Genomic DNA, 19609 nt, shown 5'->3' with positions numbered 1-19609 from the left:
AGGGCATTGGATATCTTTGACTTTAAAATGTCAGTTTGGGAAATTTGCTAAATTTTCTTTTGATCTGTGCTTACATTATAATTTATAGGACTTTTAAAATCATAATTATCACTCATTTGGCTATCATATTTTTGTCTTTCTATTCTGTTAAAGGTTTTCTTCTTTTTCCTTATATTTTTTAATTTTATGTTTTAAAACTTATTCAGTTTTTCCCTTTGTGACTTTTGAATTTTGCAACATACTTAGAAAAGCTTCTCTATCTCAAAGATGAAAGGTACTTATAAATGATTTCTTACAATATGTTTGTTGTTTTCTACATGCATAACACTTTGAAGTCCATTTGGAATTTATTTTGCAAGTAAAGTAGCTGTCCAGGTTTATTTTCCACGTTCCTCACCCCAAATTATAAGCTATTTGGCCCAATACTACTTGATGAATGATCTAGACTATGTAGATATGCCAACTTTTACATATATTACTTTCCCATGCACATGTGCATCTATTTTTAGATTCCCTCTTTCGTGCCATTGATATGTTTGTTTCCACATCAATATCAAATGTTTCTAATGACTTTCACTTTGTAATAAAATTTAATGCTGTGTAGAACTAGGTCACTTGCATTTTTTATATTTCAAAGAATTTTCTTAGCTTTATTCACGTTTGATTTGAGACCAAAGAGAAAGAAATGTTGCAATCATTGAGAATGTACTGAATTTTCACATTATTTTAGGAAGTGTTGCCACTTAAAAATATTTTTAAAATTACTATCCAGTAATATATATCCCATTAAAATATTTTTAAGGTTTTTTTCTTTTAAGTTTATGGAGGGCTAGAGTGCATCTGGTGAAGAGACAGAAATAGATAGAAAGGGGTCAAGAATCCCCAGGAAGCTCTGAGCTGTCTGCATGGAGCTCTATGGAGGGCTCAATCCCCAAAACCCCTAGGTCATGACGTGAGCTGAAATCAAGAGTTGGAGGCTTAACTGACTGAGCCACTTAGGTGCTCTAATGCCTTTTAGTAAGTTTTATAATCATATTCATCTTGACATTAACTATTACTTCTACATTAACTATTACTTTTAAAGTTTTCTTATAGGCATGTGATGTTTCTATCAATTTTGTAAATGGGATATACATTTTATATGTGATACTTTTGGTAAAGAAAAATGATTTGCCTAAGAAATTTGTTAAAATTTCTAATAATTTATGCAGTGGTTATTTTGCTTTTCTAAAGAAATTATGTAATCTATAAAAATTAAAATTTTGTTTCATATATTTATATATGCCTACTAATGTGTTGCCTACTTATGGAATAATTAAACAATAATGGTGATGACTGACACCCTTATCTTAATTGTAACTGTGATGGTTAATGTTGTGTGTCAGCTTAACTGTGATAATGGATACCCAGATAGCTGGCAAAATATTATTTCTGGGATGGTCTCTGACAATGTTTGTGGAAAAAATTAGCATTTGAATCATAGGCTCAGTAAAGAAGATCTGCATCAGCAGTATAGGCAGCACATCCAGTGCATTGAAGGCTTGAATAGAATAAAAAGTTAGAGGAAAGATGAATTCTCTTTCTCTTATTGAGCTGAGATGTTCATCTTCTTGTCCATCTCCAGGACATTGGAGCTCCCGGTTTTTAGGCTTTTGGACTCTGGAACTTACACTGTTTGCTTATACCTGGTTTTCAGGCCTTCGGTCTTGGACTGAATTATATGTCTGGCTTTCCCGGTTCTCAGTTTGCAGACAGACAGCAGATTGTGAGACTTAGCCTCCATAACCTCGTGAGTCTATTCTTATAATAAATCTTCTCATATATACCTATAGCAAGTCTGTCGGTTCTGTTCTCTAGAGTACCCTACTAATACACTAACTTTAATACTAATTAAATAATGTTTTATTCTAAAGTATATTCTTCTTATTGGTTTATGATAGAAAAATTAACATTTTTACAGATCTATCCTTATATGTCTCATATATTAGTGAATACTGAATATTATCAGGTGATTATCCATTTTTATTGAGATGGATGTGACATTTTCAGCATTTAATCTATTAATTGGCAAGTTTAATTAACAGATTTCCTAATAGCAAATAAATTGTTTTTCATTAAAGTAAGTATAAATTAAAATTTTTTAATTTTTGGATTTTTATATGCATTACTTTATTATCTTCATATTGCAAATTAGATTGTCATATGCTATTCGGATAATCTAATTTAGATTAGAATGAAATTTTCTTTTTTGTATGCTATTTTTAAAAATGACAATATGTGTTTATTTTGTGTTTTGATATGTTTCATGGCAAAAGATTTTGTTGGATTGTTTTTCCTGAATTTTCTTTTTTTTTAATTTTTTAAATGTTTTTTATTTATTTTTGAGAGACAGAGACAGTGCGAGCCGGGGAGGGTCAGAAAGAGAGGGAGACACCGAATCCAAAGCAGGCTCTAGACTCTGAGCTAGCTGTCAGCACAGAGCCCGATGCAGGCCTCGAACCCACGAACCGTGAGATCATGACCTGAGCCAAAGCCAGACACAACCAACTGAGCCACTCAAGTGCCCCTACTGAAATCTCTAAAATTTACTCTTGAAATCATGCCTGGTCTCCTTGTGAATTAATTCTTAACATGGGATCAGTATGGAGGCTTACCTTCCAGACAGAGTGAGAAGATTCTACTCATAGAGGTATTACTGAGAAGTAAAAGAAAGAAAAAAAAAAGAAAAAAGAAAAAAATTGATTTTAGACTATACAAAGTATTGCTTGAATAGCTGATTGAGAGCCAATTATGGACATTTATGCCACACTAATAGTTTTGAGCATTTTACAGATAGTGCAAAGTCATTTAAAGCTTTTCACATTAGCATGAAACACAAGGAAATCGTTCATTTAGAATGATAATGGACTACACTGGAAGTGAGTTGACAAAGAAACAGTGGACCGTATCTCAGGACCCTTGGTAGGTTATTGAGGGCACGTAGCAGTGGCATGGTGGAGATTAGAGGATGGATTCAAAAGGCGTGATCGGTTGGTGTAAAGGTTAAAGAGAAAGATGAAAGGGAGAATAAAGCAACTCAGCTTAAGTGACAGGGACAACAGCTGGTTTATGGGAAAATGACATGCCTTCTCTGCTTACGGAGCTCCTCATCTAGTAGCAAGAGAAACACTAGAAGGTGCATTGCTGCAATTTAATAAGGTAGGGATTTCAGCAATAATTATTCAATCAGAAGTGTCCTAGATGGTATTTATGAATCCTGCTTTGTTGCTGTCCAGGGACAGAGGTGTGGAACAGTAAAGTGTATGCAGGAACCTGATCAGACATGATCAAACACTGGATGTCCTTAGGGAAGAGAGTGGAGATGTGACTTCGTGTATAGGAGAGGAACGTAATTATGTTAAATTTGTGGGATGTTCAGAAGATAGTTCACTCCTTCTCTGAATCTGGGCTAGCATAATGAATATGAAATCTTGATCTCTTCTCAATTTCATGGTTTTTCAGACTTTAAAAGTAAAAGGTTACAGAATGGGAGAAGATATTTGTAACAACGTATCTGATAAAGGGTTAGTATCCAAAATCTCTAAAGAACTTATTAAATGCAGACCCAAAAAACAAATAACCCAGTTAAGAAATTAGCAAAAGACATGAACAGACACTTTTCTAAAGAAGACATCCAGATGGCTAAAAGACACAAGAAAAGATGCTTAACTATACTCATCACTGGGGAAATTGAAATCAAAGCCACAGTGAGATACACCAGTCAGAATGGCTAAAATTAACAAGACAAGAAACAAAAGGTATCCATGAGGTATTGGTGAGCATGTGAAGAAAGGAGAATCCTCTAGTACTATTGGTAAGAACGCAAACTAGTGCAGCCATTCTGGAGAACAGTATGGAAGTTCCTCAGAAACTAAAAATAGAACTGCCCTACCTTCCACAATTGCATTATTGGGTATTTACCCAAAGAATACCAAAAATACAGATTTGAAGCAGTACATACACCCCAATGTTTATAGCAGCATTTTCAATAGCCAAACTGTGGAGAGAGCCCAAATGTTCATCAACTAATAAATGGATAAAGGAGAAGGAGATTTGGCATGTGTGTGTGTGTGTGTGTGTGTGTGTGTGTGTGTGTGTGTATGCAATGAATATTACTCAGCCATCCAAAAGAATGAAACCTTGCCATTTGCAATGACATGGGTGGAGTTAGAATGTATTACGCTAAGTGAAATAAGTCAATCAGAGAAAGACACACACACCATGTGATCTTACTCAGATGTGGAATTTAAGAACCAAAATAGATGAACATCTGGAAAGTTGGGTGGGGAGAAGAGAAAAAAGGAAACAAGCCACAGGAGACTCTTAATGATAAGGAACAAACTCTGGTTTGACCTAGGGAGGTAGGGGAGAGATTGCCTAGATAGGCAATGGGTACTAAGGGAGTACTTGTGATGAGCACTGGGTGTAGTATGTAAGTGATGAATCACAGAATTTTACTCCTAAAACCAATATTGCACTTTGTGTTAACTAACTGAAAATTTTTTTCCAGGTTTTTAAATTTTATTTCTTTTAGAGAGAGAAAGGGAGGGATGGAGGGGGAGAGAGAGAGTGATCTAGTGAGAAAGAGAAAAAATGGGGGAAGGGCAGAGAGGGAGAGAGAGAATCCCAAGCAGGCTCCTTGCTGTCAGCACAGAGCCCACACAAGGCTTGAGCTCACAGACTGTGAGATCACGACCTGAACAGAAGCCAAGGGTCAGATGCTTAAATTACTGAAATACCCAAGCACCCCAACTAACTAAAATTAAAAAAAAAAAGATAATATGTTATTCTCATCCTTTGAAAGGTAGCATTCTTAGCAGGTCCTGGCAGCACCATATAATACACCATAATATAAACTCTATTGGTGAAATGTATGAATATTCATAGGACATGAGGTAAGTAAAGGCTATTTTGTTGCTTCAAGTAATGTTTTGCTGCCAATGACTTTTGTGGAAGAAAAGGAGATTTAGAGATTTCAGGATGACAAATAAAGGATTATGGACCTACTATCCTCTTGGGAATAATATATTTTAATGATGTTTGGACTAGTGGCAACGGGTGAAGTTATCCACATAGGAAAACAAAAGAGAGAATAAAGAAGTGTTAGTGGATAGGGGCGCCTGGGTGGCTCAGTCAGATAGGTGTCTGACTTCAGCTCAGGTCATGCTCTCATGGTTCCTGCGTTCGAGCTCTATGCCCGGCTTTGGGTTGATGGCTTAGAGCCTGGAGCCTGGTTCAGATTCTGTGTTTCCCTCTTTCTCTGCTCCTTGCTTGCTCACAATCTGTCTCAAAAATAAATAAACATTAAAAAATTAAAAAGAATGTTAGTGGACAAACACTAAGGAAAATACCTTTTAAAGGAAATTTGTCCATTGAGGAAAGTCTAGAGGGATGTCTGACATGTTAGAGTGGGGACATTTAAGAAGAAAATGTTGCGGCACCTGGGTGGCTCAGTCGGCTAAGCATCTGACTTCTGCTCAGTTCAAGATCTCGTGGTTCATGCATTGAAGCCCCATGTTGGGCTCCATGCTGACAGCTCAGAGCCTGGAACTTACTTTGGATTCTGTTTCTTCCTCTCTCTCTGCCCCTCCCCCACTCATGATCTGTCTCTCTCTCTCTCTCTCAAAAATAAATAAAACATTTAAAAAATAAAAAAAAGAAATGTCAACCAGATTGTGAGCCAATAATAGCCAAATATATGAGGAGATATAAAGCATTATAAACATGATGATAAAAAAATAGAGGAAACAAGATGTTGTAGAAAGCATCAAGGACCCTGATTTAGGGTGGGTGGCCTGAATTCCACAGAGGCACATCTACAGGAGAAAGAGGCTTGGTCTAGGCAGAGGTTCTAAGCATCTTCATGTTATAAACTGGACCTCTGTGGCAATCTTTAGAAGCTTATGGAGTAAAACTGTTTGTAAATAAATGGCATAAAATGTATAGAATTGTAAAGGAAATCAGTTATATTGAAATACTGTGCCAAATATGTTAAACATGTATTTTTAATGTAATAACGTATATACTATTTAATTAAATTATTAAATTCTAAGAGATAGAAGCAGGTCTCATACTTCACAATATTAGAATAATGTATAAAAACAATAGCTCAAGGTATATATAATAACTATAACATAATCTGAAAATATCTATTATTTTTATTCATGACACAGTAATAGGTATTGCCTAATACAACTGCAGAACACAATTGATGGAAATGCTAAATAAAGAGATAGAAGTGTTCCCATCCAGGTTTATATACCACCAGTCCAAAGAAAAGTTTGGTAAGTGTGGATATTTAAATAGTTTTCTAAGAAAGAAGCACAAAACTCACTATTCTGTAACAATACTCTGAATTTTCTAGCTAGCATCTTCAGCATTTAAGAGTGATGTTCTAATACATTTTCTAGGTGATGTGGAAGGCTACCATGGCTTTTAGAGGGGGTCAAAGCAGAAAAGGAATAATATGGTATAAATATAGAGTCACTTGAGCCATATTGTAGTGTGATTCCAGGAGTGTGTACTGTGGAAGGATAAAAACATTGCCCTTGAGGTACTATGAGACCAGAGGTATCACTGGTGGAAATAACAAAATATAGATCCCTGGGTTTCTGGAACAAGGTCATATTATGTATTATAATGAACCACATACCTTCTGAAAGTCAGCTCCTGGTATGCAATTGGGCCCTGGCAGGAGCTGAGCTGCTGACCTGGTAACATCCAGTGATCAAGCAGCCAGAGATGGCCACCATGAACTGAATCCTCTAAGATTATTTAAGTAACATGGTCAGATGGAACCCAACAGTTTTAAGATGGAAATGATACATCCAGGGTAAGGTTTAAGCAGAGGTAACAAATTACATAAGCTGGTGACCTCAACAACCCCCTCCACCACTCCATGTTATGTGCCTCTCCTTTAGCAGCAGATCTCCCCCAAGTCACACCTACTACAGTGTTGAAGGTCACTTATAAACAACTGATGGAGGAGAATGCCCCTTAGTAATGAGTTGACTAAGGGGTTGGTATGTTATCGTGGTGTTAGGTGAAAACAAATGGCTTAGTCACCACTCCAATCAGAGGTTTCCCTGGAAGGCAGTGGTGTAGGGAAACTCTTCAGTAAGTAGAGCTACAAGTATTGAATTTGGCATTCACTTTGTGTGGAAAGAGAAATACTTCATGGTCACATGAACTCATCAGTTGTAGCAATAGCTCGTTGCGCAGAGACAGAGAAAAGGAAGAATGGAAAATTTGGGATCAAGAAGTCTGGAGTAGTGACCTGTATTTGGACCTATGAAACAAACACATAATGTGAAGATCTTTGATTTGTATGTCAATATCTGTGAGAGAAAACACACATTCTCCACAGAAGAGACAGCGACCAACCTAAGTGATGCAGTGACTTGGCCAGTAGACATCACTCAACCCCCATGATAACCCATCCTAGTGCTGGCACAATGGACAGTGAAGAATGTAGTCATGGAGGCTATACATGGGCTCCCACTTACCAATGCTAATCTAGTAACTATCCCTGCTTAATACCCAAATTGTCAGCAAAGAGATCAATCCTGGACCCTAGTATGTGGCCTTCCCTTGAAGAGTCCAGTCAGCTTCTTGGTTGACTACATTGGACCCTTCCACTCTGAAAGAACACCAATTCATCGTGACTGTAATTGACACATATTCTTGGTATGGGATTGACTTTAATACCCCAGCACTTTCTCTGGACCCACAATCTGAGGGATTACAGAGAGGTTTTATTCACAAATAAACTAAATAATTTTGATAATTATATGAAAGAAGGTGTGGCAGTGGGAAAATGACCAAGACATCCCTGGTTCTTTTCCAGCCACTAGCCTGGGAACACAATATGGCTTAAAGATACTGCTGAGGTACGTGTATGAAATTATATCCTGCAGGGATCCTCCTACAGGACTACATTATTCTCAGGACTGAGTGTACACTCTAAATAAAACATCATTATCTGAGGTTTTGTCTTCAAGGAGAATACATGAACCTAGGAACCAAGTAGTTGAAATATGAATATTCCTAGTTACCATCACTCCTGGTGACATACTTTGAGTCCTTGTGTTTCTCATTGCCACAAATTTAGGCGCTATGAATTGAGAGGTCTCAAAGGAGAATTCTTCCATCAGTATATACAGTAATAGTCCCACTGAATTCTTTGATAGAATTATCAATTATTTTATTTCAGATTCTTTATGTCAAAGACCATGAAGAAAGCAAATGAGTCACAATACTGGTAGAAACACTTAACATCAATCTTTAAGAAAAGACAAAGCCTCTGCTACCCAAATGCTATTCAGTGACTCATCTTTTGGAGAGTAATCAATACTCTCATCCCCTCCTCTACCACCTGCTTTAGTTACCCCTCACCCTCACCTAGTAGCTGTCTTAGTCTAGGTTACTTTCCCCATGGAATTATCCTGAACTTTATCCCTGTGGGATGTGAGGGCAGGAGATTTTGCCCTGTGATTTAAAATGGTCGACCTTCCGTAGAGAGTGAATCCTGTAGGTGTGTGAACATAAACCCCTGGAACAATCTCTGGGTTAAATGAGAATCACTATGAGGATAGCTCCAGCTAATGTCACGTTTGCAATGACATTTGGTAACAGAGTTAAGCCATTTTATTTTTCCAGTAATCACCGGTAGCCAGGAAAAATAACAGAGGAAGTAACTGGTTGGAATAAATCAGAAATAGAAATCGACATTCCAAAGAGTACAACACAAAGATATTCAAGGGGCAAGGAACTTGAAGGTAGTGTTAGGACAAATCATGGAACCTATTTTAAGTAGGGCAGGAAATAAATAAGGATTGGCAATGAAAGTGTGAGAGACAGAGATCAAGGAACTGAAAATCTAAGAAGTGGGTTGAGTTATGTAAGAGACTGGGGCTGAGAAGAGAATTAAATATAAGGAAATGAGGCAAAATAGATTAATAGCACAACAAATCATGGACAAAATTGGTGACAGAAAAATATTCTTAGGGGTCTTCATAAAATATGTAATGTCACTTATCTATGTTAGTCTTCAATGGTAAGATAAAGAAGGTAAATTGCCTTGTGTTATTGGTGTTAGAAGTCATTTTGGTTTAAACTACTCTTTACACATGTAAATCTAAATCAGATATATGCATTAGGAAAATAATCTATTTTTGGTCTTCCATTTTTTTTTTAATCAAGGCAAGATGAGATCTTAATAATATATCATGTTTTAAAGTTTTACTGACAAAAAAAAATTTGTTTAACCATGACGACAGGGTACCTCTTATTAAAAGAAATAGATTAATTTGAAATAGATTCTCAGTTTTAATTCAGGGACATCAGTTACTTCCCCTAGAGTTTGTTTCTACATATAATGGATACAATTACTGAAATTACATAATGTAATATTCTCCAAAACTGTCAAATGACAGCCTCCAAAAAATAGTTTTGAGTGGTGCCTAGGTGGTTCAGTTGGTTAAGTGTCTGACCTTAGCTCAGGTCATGATCTCACATTCATGAGTTTGAGCCCCAAGTCAGGCTCTCAGCTGACAGCTTGGAGCTTGGAACCTGCTTTGGATTCTGTCTCCCCCTCTTTCTGTCCCTTCCCTGTTTGCCTGCTCTCTCTCTCTCTGTCAAATATAAATAAGTAAACATTTAAAAAATCATTTTTATTATGTTCCAAACTAAACATGAAATAAATTGATACAATATTTACTTCATGTCCTAAATTAAATGGGGGTTATTGCAGAGAGTATCCTAAAGAAGTGGTTTTTTCCCAAGTCATAAGTAAACATCATGACTTTAAATTCTGATTTGTGTTTTGTTATAGCAGTCTCAATCTTTTTAAAATTGAAATATAATTGATGTACATTATATTAGTTTCAGGTGAATGTAATAAATTCATATTTGTATATATTTTTAAATGATTACAATAAGTTTAGTTCATATCATTCACCACTTATATTTACAAGAACTTGTTCTTGTGTTGAGAACTTAAGGTTTACCTTCTTACCAACTTTCAAACATGCACTACAGTGTTATTAGCTTTAGTTGCCATGTTAGTTACATCCCCCTGATTTACTTCTTTTATAATTGGAAGTTTGTCCCTTTTGACTCCCTTCACCCATTTCATCCACCCCAGCCCCGCCTCTGGCAACAACCAGTCTGTTCTCAGTTTCTAAGGCAAAGTCTGTCTCTACTTTCATAGATTTTTAGCTAGCTGTATCTATCTATTTGTGATGACTTTTGTTTTAAAGATTTTATTTATTTTAAAAGTTTATTTTTGAGAGAGAGAGAGAGAGAGAGAGAGCGAGCAAGCAAGCATGAGTGGGGGCGGGGCAGAGAGAGAGGGAGACACAGAATCCGAATCAAGCTCCAGGCTCCGAGCTGTCAGCAGAGACCGAGGTGGGCCTCTAACTCACCAACCACTACATCATGACTTGTGTTAAGTCCGACATTTAACTGACTGAGCCACCCAGGCACCCCAAAGACTTTATTTTTAAGTAATCTCTACACCCAAGGTGGGGCTTGAATTTACAGTCTCGAGATCAAGAGTGTCATGTTCTACTGACTGAGCCAGACTTTTTTTTTTTTTTAATCTGATGACCTTATCTCTTAACTGTATCAATCTAAGCACATCCTTACCACCAGAGAAATTTAATAGGCCAGGCTACACATCCCTTTGGTATATAATCCCAAGAATGTATTATAGGCTTTGAGGTTTGTGCTTCCTATTCTTAAATATGTTGGCACTCAAATCTGCTTAAACAAGCATCAACAAAGGTGCCTGTCTTCTTTGAAGTTATTTTCTGCGGAAATCACAGTCACTGACCAAATGATTTGGAAAGATTAAATTGTGCTTATTTTATGGCATTCTAAAACAGCAGGGTTAAATACTGGGCCAGCTGCCAGCCACTCAGCACCCACACTTTCATGTTTGGCTGCCAGATATAGCCACGCGAATTATTCTGGAGCAGAAATGTGCAATGGCGCCATTCTGGAGAACAGAAATTCGTTTTTAAGTTTAACGCTTTGATGAATGGATAATTCAAATAGTATTCATTTTTACACTCATAAAATGTACTTTTTAAAATTAGATTGGGGCTTGGTTGCTGGAGGAAGTTTTCTGCCATCTCTTGGAGGAAAGTTATCTTCTGCACTAGTCAAATTTCCTATTTCTCTATTCCAGAAAATGTGGGGTCCCTTTCTCTACCTCTCTCAAAACTCAGGATATATACCAAGCCATTTTATTTATAAGGAAAGCTGTATATATAAATAGTTATGTACACCTATATGTATAAGGAACACATTTAAAATATTAATGTAACATGTGAAAAATATAAAGGAATCAAATGACTTTGCTTACCTAGTTTATTCTATGTTAATTTACACTGGAACCACATTTTTCTCTAAATTCTGCCAGAGTCACCAGGCTGAGGGTATGACTGTACATTCACGTCAGACATCTTGAAAGCAAGATGGGATAGTTTCACAGGAGGCCTCTGTATGGGGGCCTGTGGACACTTGTGTATGGGGGGCTTATAGAGAAGACTCATAGCCTCACACTCAAAGTTCATGGTCTAGAGACGCATAGGTAAATTCTTATAAATAATATAAATGATTTAAAAGTACAAGAAGTAGAAAAAATAAAATACAAGAAGTCCAACAATAAGATGCCTGAAACAAGTATATACTCAGGGAAATAATGAATGGTTTCAGAAAAGCAAATCTGGAAGTTTTCAGACAAGAGGAACTACTGTTTCTAAGGAGGAAAAGAAATGGTTGAGGAGTACTTTTTTTGGAGAAGGGAGGTAATGACCTGTCAGAGAACCCTGGAGATTGCTCCAGGTACAGAAGCCAGACCTTACTCTAGAGAAGTACTTTCCATAGAAACAGGAAGATGAGCATTCATAGCTTGTGTAGAGGCCACCATAAGGGTAGCCTAAATGAACTGAATTATTCTGGTTCTTGTTTTCTTTAAGAGATGTCCCAGGACTTACTTTGGCGGTGCAGTCACCAACAGAGACAACAGAGGAAAATTAGTGGATTGAGGAGATGTTGGAGAGAAGAGTCTCATGAGTGAGGAAGTCAATTTTAGTTTGAATTCAAAGAAACTGAACAAAAATAAATGGGAAAAAATTACATTGTGTGCTTCAGGACCTCTTAAAATGGGTTGCATTGAAAAGGTATGATAAAATATCTTGCGCACTTTGGTTCAGTTAGTATTAATATTAAAATGATCTGACAAACTTTTTATCATTTTTTAAGTCATTCTTGTGGCAATATTTGGTTTCAAGATTAAATAGCATTTGTCCTTGCTACAATTTTTCTCTTCCCTTCGTTCTAGGCAGACAGCTGATCTTTGTTACTCTTTTCCTTGGACATCTTTACAGGGCAGCACATAGAAACTTCACGGTGTAGACTTCTCCTAGAATCAGTGAAGGTACATTGTTGGGTTTTGTGCAGGCAGAAGAGAGGGGTGTGCAGAAAAATACCATCTTTTTTTCTATGACCCAAGAGAGATGCTAAAGAGCCATTGGTCACACAGACCTCTGGAACTTCCCTGAGATGCATCTTTTCAGCTTTTTCAAACATGCCTAAAAAGGGGCATCAGGACTCCTGAAAGCCAAGGACATCAGGCCTCCCGAGGGAAGTCAATGTCAATTTTGACATGTGACTTAGCATGATGTTCCTTTTTTTAACATTGGAAATTTTGTACTACTCTGGGTAGGGAGACACATCCCCCCTCCCTCAGGAAAACTGAGGTGGAATCAGCCACTGTTTTTACAGGATGGGAATTCAATTGTGAAATTAGTTTGGTTACATACAAAACAGATACCAATAATCTTGCATTAGGATTTTTTTAAGATTTGTCAATGAAAATTGTTAAGTTGGAGAATTAAAGATCCAAGGTTGTAGTTTTTTTCCAATCCTTTCTTCTACCTATCTACAGACATAGTGTTACCTCTCCAAATTTCTTCGAGTTTTAGATCTGTGTTCTAATACTCTGCTATATCAAGGACTGAATGGTGGCAAAGCTCAAAGTCTTACTTATGAGTGGTACCTACTTTTCTTAAATCTTTATTTATTTACTTAGAGAAATAGGGTGCGCCTGAGTGGGGTAGGGTCAGAGAGAGAGGCACAGAGAGAATCCCAAGCAGGCTCCCCACAGCCAGTGCAGAGCCCATTGCCAGGCTTGATCTCATAAACTGAGATCATGACTCGAGCCTAAATCAAGAGTTAGATTCTCAACCTCTTGAATCACCCAGGTGCCTCAATACCAGCATTTTCTGATGTCTTCTTGGTTCCCAGCGTTTTTCCACATGATCAGTGAGGTAGATACAGAACAGTCTATCAGAGGAAGGGCTCCCGGCTGGCTCAGCTACAGGAGCATGTGACTCTTGGTCTCTGAGTCCTAGGTGCAAGCCCCACATGAGGTACAGAGATTAGTTAAAATAAACTTTTTAAAAAAAAACTTTAAAAAAAGAACACCTTCCCAGAGGAAATTCATTACTTGGTCACGTTCTGAGTAGCGTGGTCTTGCAGAATAGTTGAACATTTCTCCTATTGGATCTCATGTGACATGAGATGCCAGCAACAACAATTCTCTTTCTGAGCAGAAACGCTTGGTGAGATACCACTTTTACCCTTTGACCAAAGGACTCAAGATTCTCCTTTCCCAAATGGCTCCTCTCATTCACACTTAAAAGTAATTTCAATTGGGGCACCTTGGTGGCTCAGTCACTTACGCCTCTGACTTTGCTCATGAGGATCATGGTTCACAAGTATGAGTGCCACTGGGCTCTGTGCTGACAGCTCAGAGCCTGGAGTCTCCTTCAGATTCTGTGTCTCCCTCTCTCTCTGCCCCTCCCCTGCTCATGCTCTGTCTCTTTCTCAAAAATAAATAAACATTTAAAATATATACATTTTTTAATTAACATGGGTTGCATTATGTTTATGCGAGGCCATCTCAAATCATTTTTAAAGACAGCTGAAATATAAACTATAAATTAACAATAACAAAGCCATTGAAGATGGTATTTTTCCTTCTATAAAAAGTTGTATTATTATTTCCTTAAATTGAAGAAAGTCTCATGGAATCACTGTCCTCATTTTTTAAATCATTCACTGCCTTTTTCAATTATCCTACAGTATTACCAAATGACTAATAAAATATGTATCACATTAATAATCAAAATTTAACTGTGTTGGGAAAATGTAAATGTGTCATATTGTGTGAAAAAATGTTGAAATCTTGCCATAAATAGTCCCAGTCAAGCCTGAAGAACTGTTATTCCTATTTCATTTATTAATGTCTAAGTAATCTGCATTTTTGATAACTTGAGTAAGCTTCAGTCCTGTCAACATTTGCTATTTACTTTTCCTTTCCCCTCAATTACTTTTGACATTTTGTTTCCCATTTAACAAGTAAGCAAGCTTCCATTCTTGGGGATGTTACTTAATAGATACCACCTGTAAAAGGCCATCAGTAAACTCTGCAAAACAGGTTAATAACAGTGCAAATATTGTTGCTATAGTTTCATATCATGCTAATAAGAAGAAACCGTTGTAGCAATTATTTGAATTCACCAGAAAAGCAGCAGAATATCTTGCCTCAGGTGCGGAGTAACACAAACTTAAATGTGTACTTCTCTCCCTTTGAGGGAGGAGGCATTAACAAATGTCCTGTGGTAGCTGCTCATCTTACTATACAGCCAAATGCCAGCAACAGGAGGGAATACTTAGGGGACCAGTTTGCATTAATATGTTTGGAAAGTTAGTGAAAGTATAAACACATATGATGTTAGAGAAGGAAGAGAAGAGACAGAAAGAGAAAGGAAGAAATGAAGGGGGGAAAAGGACAAAAAAGAAGACAAAAGAAAGGAGAAAGAAAAACCTAGAGATAGAATGCTTGCTTGCAGCCACACTTCTCTTTTTAAAATTTCCTTCATAGTTCCATTTGTAGTAATAGTATCCAGGTCCATACTCTAGATGTAGTTCTTGATAATGACAGCTTATTGATCTCTCAATTAAAAAAAAATCTGAGCATTTTGTGATGCAGGTGAATAAACAAAATGTGATCACTTTTCCTGAAGAAGTTGCAGTATGCCTCTTGGGACTGATAGAAACTAAGGTTGTTTCTTGGGGTCTCTTGGCTCAAAAGAAGGCAAATAAGGAAGCTATCCCATGACTCTATTTAGTATGAAATGACCCAACTTTGGATGAGGACAGGAAGGCTGGGGAAGGGAAATTGAAAAGAGTTGTAAAGAGAGCAGGGAAAACCAGCATTAGTAGTATATCTGAGGTGGATATTAGAAGATTGTTTTTATGAGACCAAAAGGTCCATGCTACTTAGTGTAACTTTAAAAGTTAAAAAACACGTTACATAATAATAAGCCCCTGAAAAGAAATAGTTACTTGTTATTGTTGGGGTTTTATCTCTTTATGGGATTTCAGAAAACATTGGTTGTAAGGTTTGTTTCCTTGGGTAGTTGTAAAAGTTGTTTAATTTATGTACTCTTTGTATATAACAGACATTAAGCACTGGTATATGGCAGTTACTGCCCTCAGCACCGGGATACCCTTGCAATTCCTACCTTCGGGGATTTTACAATATCTGATAGTTGTTTCATAATTTATATTTGAAGAATGACCTCATTTGCTTGTTTTGATCTCCCATATTTCCATGCATTCTTTGGGCAACAAGTCCTTGCTATTCATGGCGATGAAATTTTTTTTAAAGGAGGGTGATTATTTAAATGTGAGGAGTCCTATTACAAATAATATAAGGATGACTCTAACTTATGGGACCATAACAAAATGCCATAAAGTGGGTGGGTTCGGCAACAGAAGTTTGTTTCCTCACAGTATAGGAGGCTGGAGGTCTGAGCTGAGGGTGCCAGCGGCAGGGATATGGTGAGAGCTGTCTTCTGGCGGCAGATGGCTGCCTCCGGGGTGTATTCACACATAGTGGGCCGACAGGGAACACGTTCTCTGAAGTCTCCTCTTATAAGGGCACTTCGCCCATTTTGAGGGCCCTACCCTCATGACCACATCTGGCCCTAATTACCACCTAACGGCTTCATCTCCAAATATCATCGTATTGAGTTGAGGACTTCAAAATAGGAATTTTAGGAGGACACATTTGAGTCCATACCATTGACTCGCATGCCCCATTTGAAAAATTCAGTGCTGGTTTTTTTTTTTTTTTTTTTTTTTTGCCATATTTACTTCAGAAAAAATTGTTTTAAATAACAGGTTTATAATTAAAGTTCTCTCTATACCTCTCTTCAATCATGCCACTTTGCTTATCCAGAAGTAGCCCTGTTATATATGCATATACATATGTAAATAATATAACATAATTAATATATCAAGGAATCTTGAAAAGCAGTGCCCAGCATATGATGCTATTTATGTCATATCCAGGACTCGTCAGTCCAGGAAGCTTAGGGTGAAAATGAAAGTGGCTCCACCCCCTATTACCCTCCGTGGACCACTTGCAAAACTTCCTTCCTGTCCCCACCATTTTATGTTTTGCTGATCTAGGGATCTTAGTTTCAAAGGAAGAAATGCTTCCACCAGGGGACACTGCATGATTCCCCTGACTTGGAAGTTAGGACTGTCACCCGGCCACGTTAGGCTCCTCATGACTCTAAATCACTAGTCAAAGTAGGGAGTTATTATACTGGTGGGAGGATTGGTTACATTTCCCAAGAGATAAGAGGAGCTGCTACTATAAAATGAAGGTAAGGAAGAGAGTGTATGAAACACAGAAGCTCTCTTAGGCATCTCCTGCTACTCCCATGCTCTGTGGTTAGAGTCAGTGGAAAACTACAACAACCCAATTCAGGCAGGACTACCAACGGCCTAGACTCTTCAGGAATGGCTATTGGGGTCACTGCACCAGGTAAAGGGCCCTGTCTGCTGACATGCTTCTTGAGGGCTGGGACAATATGGAACAGATAGAGGTAGTTATAAATACCAGCCACACCTAGGTGAACAGTTGCAGAAACTCGGACTGTAATCCTTATGACTATTTCTTTTAGTTTACTATGAATATATTTGTGTGTGTCTCTGTGCATGTAGACATACTGTTTTTCTTCTTAAATGAGTTGTATTAACTTTGCATCGTGGTGTTTAAGTTTTGTTAACTTTACATCATAGTATTTAAGTTACAGGATATGAGGGAAAGGGGATTATCACCCACGGAGTTTGCATCATCTTCTGGTAAAAGAATTAGTGGATTTTTCGTTGCACACAGGATGGTTGTATCATATTAGGCACAAGTATGATTTAAATTATGTCATTAGAGATTAAATACAGTTTAAGGAGATGTGTAGGGGTGCCAAGTTCACAACAGTGCTAGACTGTGATGGTTAATTTTATGTGTGAACTTGACGAGACTATATTGCCCAGTTATTTATTCAATACCACTCAAAATGTTGTGAAGCTATTTTTAAAATGTGATTAATATTTAACTCATTAGACTTTGAGTAAAGCAGATGACTTCCCATAACATGGGGAACCACATTCCATATGTTGAATGCCTTTAGAACAAAAACTGAAGTTTCCTCAAAAGGAAACAATTCTGCCTCAAGATTGCTGCACAGAAGCTCTGCCTGCTGGGGGCACACGGGCGGCTCAGTCAGTTAAGCATCAGCCTCTGGCTTCAGCCAGGTCAGGACCTCATGATTCCTGGGATCAAGACCTGCATCAGGCTCTGTGGTGACAGTGCAGGACCTGCTTGAAATTCTCTCTCTCTCTCTTTCCCCCCCTCCCTTGTTCATGCATGCTCACCCTCTCTGTCTCTCAAATAAAGAAGAAGGAAGAAAAGGAAGAAGAGGGAAGGTAGAAGGCGGAGAAGAGGGAAGGGGGGGAAGGGAAAAGAGGCAAAAGGAGGAGGAGGAGGTGGGCGGGGTAGGGGTGGGAGGCAGGAGGAGAATGAGAAACAACTCTGCCTGCTGGCTGGCCCTGAAGATTTCAACCCCAAGAGTGCAGTGACAGTTCCGACCTGAACTTCCAGCCTGTCACTCCACAGATTTCGCACGGGCCTGCCCTTACAATCACATAAGCCGTTTACTTAACATGAATCTGTTTGTCGAGCCTATTCATTCTTTTCTTCCTCAGGAACCCTATGACAACCTTATATTCAGTACCCTGATGCAGTCACTTATTTTAATAATTTACATGTTGAATTTTTTTGGATTTTCTGAGTGTGAAGAGCAAAACAGTTTTGTTTCTTTCAGTGCTGTATGCATTTTATTTCCGTTTTGGTCTTACTGTAATGGCTCGGGAATCTAATAAAATGTTGGATGTAGTGTTGGTAACAGGATATTCGTGAGAAAAACTTTTAAAATTTAAAATTTTATATTTTGCTATTTATTTTTGTAGATATGTTTTAGTGGTTTTTGTTTTGTTTTTGTTCTGTTTTAGAATGTTTTTAAATTCATCTTTTTTCAAAGAAAAAAATAGAAGTTTTTCTAAGTAATGAATATTAAAGTTTGGCAATTCTTTTTCTGAATAATAGGCATTTTAATTTATTCTATTGATGTAATTAAATCCACTGATTGGCTTTCAAATGTTGACTCAATCTAGCATTCCTGGGATAATATCTTCCTGACTGGAATATTATTTTTATATTTTTCTAGATTTGGTTTGGGCATCTTTAAAATTTGTATATTATGGTTAATATTATTTTTAGTCCTTGATAGCTCAGTGTGTAATCATAATTTGTAGAATATTCTGTTTATTTTTAATTTTTCCTTGAATTTCTGTTAATTTTTGTCTCATTAAGTTGAAGCTATAAATCTAGGTATTTAGAATTGTTATATCTTTCTGGCCAATGGAAGCTTCTATTACCCATGAAGATTTTCTTTTCATCTGTACTAATGCTTTATGCCTTGTAATCACTTTGTGATTAATCACTATAGTTGCTTTGTTTGTTATTTCTGCTTTTCATTATTTTCAATTTTTTACTTTTAATTATTTTCATAACTGATACTGAGTTGTTGCTTTTGATAAATACAGCATGCAAATCTTTGGCTTTAATAAAAATCTAACATATTAACATTTACTGTAATTACTGACATATTTATGTTTAAATCTACATTTACTATTTTCTTATATTTGCCATATTTGGTATATACATGTTTTCTCAACTTTGTACCTTCTTCTGCTTTGACTTTTTATTATTTAATCTCAGTCCATTAGTGTGAAAATTATAACTGATTACATTTAAGTCAGAGCTAACCCTATGCATAACTTTTTACCACTACTCAAGACTTGAACATCAAACTCTCCTTGACTTGAAACTCAATAATTAGGTGTCTTTTCAGAAAGACCCAAATGACAAATGCCAGTGAATAAAAAACTCTAGGTCATGAGGGTATAATTGAAATCACCCACCATAAAAATAATAGTTTCCAGAGCGTCTTGGTGGTTCAGTCGATTAAGCATCCGGCTCTTGATTTCAGATCAGGTCATGATCTTATGGGTTATAAGTTCAAGCCCTATATCCTACTAGGATATCCACTGTTAGTGTGGAGCCTGTTTGGGATCCTCTCTC

The 19609-nt window shown here is 37.2% G+C and overlaps 1 long non-coding RNA gene across 1 annotated transcript in view; it reads left to right on the top strand.

Moving 5' to 3' along the window:
- Positions 1–12168, top strand: part of LOC115306933 — a 68093-nt gene extending 55925 nt beyond the window's left edge. Inside the window, exons 5-8 of the long non-coding RNA XR_003915498.1 lie at positions 1697–1789; positions 6213–6323; positions 7886–7928; positions 12024–12168. This is a non-coding gene — a long non-coding RNA (uncharacterized LOC115306933). The remainder of the gene's footprint in view (positions 1–1696; positions 1790–6212; positions 6324–7885; positions 7929–12023) is intronic.
- The last annotated feature ends 7441 nt before the right edge of the window (positions 12169–19609 follow it).

This window comes from Suricata suricatta, chromosome 2, assembly GCF_006229205.1.
Source record: "Suricata suricatta isolate VVHF042 chromosome 2, meerkat_22Aug2017_6uvM2_HiC, whole genome shotgun sequence".
Taxonomy (NCBI): domain Eukaryota; kingdom Metazoa; phylum Chordata; class Mammalia; order Carnivora; family Herpestidae; genus Suricata; species Suricata suricatta.
This window is presented reverse-complemented; position numbering and strand designations above follow the sequence as displayed.